Source organism: Babylonia areolata, chromosome 23, assembly GCF_041734735.1.
Source record: "Babylonia areolata isolate BAREFJ2019XMU chromosome 23, ASM4173473v1, whole genome shotgun sequence".
NCBI classification, from domain to species: domain Eukaryota; kingdom Metazoa; phylum Mollusca; class Gastropoda; order Neogastropoda; family Buccinidae; genus Babylonia; species Babylonia areolata.
This window is the reverse complement of record NC_134898.1, coordinates 42208297-42210796: the sequence shown is the minus strand read 5'-3', so window position 1 is coordinate 42210796 and position 2500 is coordinate 42208297.

The following is a 2500-nucleotide window of genomic DNA, read 5'->3' as shown; positions in this document are numbered from 1 at the left end:
GCTGATGGGGGAAGACCATCCCTTTCTTCAAAAACCTTTCTGAGGGATACCACAAACATAACACCGTCGCATCGCTTGGGCCCACAGTTCAAGGGAGGTAAATGTAGATTTGTGTTGTTGGTAATTCATACATAGTTTGTTCCCTTCGTATGTGAGAGTCAGGACTCCACACTGAATTTAAAATGAAATGAATTGAACAAGATCGAAACGAAACCGAGCCTAACCTGATGGGTCAGGCATTAATCTAAAAAAACAAGCAAATAAAAAACCAACAACAACAAAAAACAAACAAACAAACAAGCAAAAAAACCTGAAAAAAAACTGAGATAATAATAATAATAATAATAATAATAATAATAATGGATACTTATATAGCACACTATCCAGAAATCTGCTCTAGGTGCTTTACAAAAACGCTTTTGATAACATAAAACATTATATCTATGTTACATACACACACCAAAATGTGACCACACACACACACACACACACACACACACACACACACGCACGCACGCACGCACGCACACACACACACACACTGCATACATACATATTAACATGCATGAGTATCTAACAGCTACCCTAACACATACGCACACACAGGCAGGCACCAACTTACATAAACACACGCACACACGATACACATTCATATACATGCATGTAGTTGTGGACCTGCCACAATTGAACTTATTGCTGAGGGAAAAGGTGAGTTTTGAGACGAGATTTAAAAGATGCGAGGGAATCAGAATGACGGAGGTTATCAGGGAGCTTGTTCCACGTCTTTGGCGATTGAAAAGAAAACGACCTGTGTCCATAGGTCTTACTTCTGACGTGAGGTATCCTGAGAAGTCGAGTATCAGAAGAAGAACGGAGCTGGCGAGACGGGGTATAGATATGGATGAGTTCAGAAAGATAGTTTGGGCCAGATCAGTTGACTGCGGAAAAGGTCAGAGTGGATAGCTTATAGTCTATTCGATCAGAAACAGGCAACCAGTGGAGAGACTGAAGGAGAGGAGAAACATGGTCAAATTTAGAAGCTCTGCAAATGAGTCTGGCAGCGTTATTCTGAATTCGTTGGAGTCTGTCTAACAGGTATTTGGGAAGGCCGGCCAAAAGAGAGTTGCAGTAATCCAATCTACAATTGGATGACAATAAATAATGACAAACACAACAAAAATGTATTGTATTGTATCGTATTGTATTTCTCTTTTTGTCACAACAAATTTCTTTGTGTGAAATTCAGGCTTCTCTCCCTAGGGAGAGCGTGTCATTACACTGAGAGCGCCACCCTTTTTTTTCTTTCTTCTTCTTTTTTTTTCTTTCGTTTTTTCTTTTTTTTCCATTTTTGCCTGCGTGCAGTTTTATTCGTTTTTTTTTCCTATCGAAGTGGATTTTTCTACAGAATTTTGCCAGGAACAACCATTTTGTTGCCGTGGGAAGGGAAGAAAATATCGGCGGCTGAGCCGTGATTCGAACCAGCGCGCTCAGATTCTCTCGCTTCCTAGGCGGACGCCACCACCACCAACAAAACAAACACCAAAAACGCCATCAAACCTTGAACTTCAGTCACTAACTTTATTTGGCCGCAAACTTGCTTTTAAAAAATGAAGCATTAAAAACAAGACTTCAGTTTCATAGACGGTGGAAGTATTTGGAAAATTCAAACAACGATATGCTTTAGTTTTCTTCAGAATTCAAACAAATGAACACATGCAAAAAAAAAAAAAAAAAAAAAAAAAAAAAAAAAAAAAAAAGCATACATATTCAAAATCATTGATATTTATCGTTTCGTCATCTAAATTTTGGCAAAGAACCACATACACTCTGACACACACATCAAAAGAAAATAAGTAAAAGGTAGGTGCGCGCGCACACATACACGCACAGACGCACATAGAAACACAGACATACGCATATACACACAAGCACACACAAGCACGCACGCACGCTCATACCCCCCCACCACCACCACACACACACATACACATAGTGCACAAAACGCACATATTTGCTTTCATACACTCGTGCGCATGCCCGTGAGCAGCACACACACACACACACACACACACACACACACACACACACACACAAGAATGCGAAACGAAATCAACATCAGCGTCTAGTGTTTCGCTGTACATAACACAAGCGTAGACATATACATACATACATACATACATACATACATACATATGACAAATCACTTCTTATGGGCATAATCACAGCCAAGTCAGTTTCATTGGGCAACAGTCAATCATTCTTCTGCATTCACCACTGCTGCTGAAGGACTAGCCACGTGAGCAGTTTCAACCGTGCGCTTTTGAAACCTTTGAACCGGATGTCAAAACGGATCATGTACGAGTCAATATAATTACATAACCGTACGTTCTGGAATTTGCGGTTGTCAGTATTTCCATCTACACCTTTACTACAAACGAGGAATGCTACATTTGATTTTGTATTTGTGTTATTTATTTATTTATTTATTTATTTATTTATT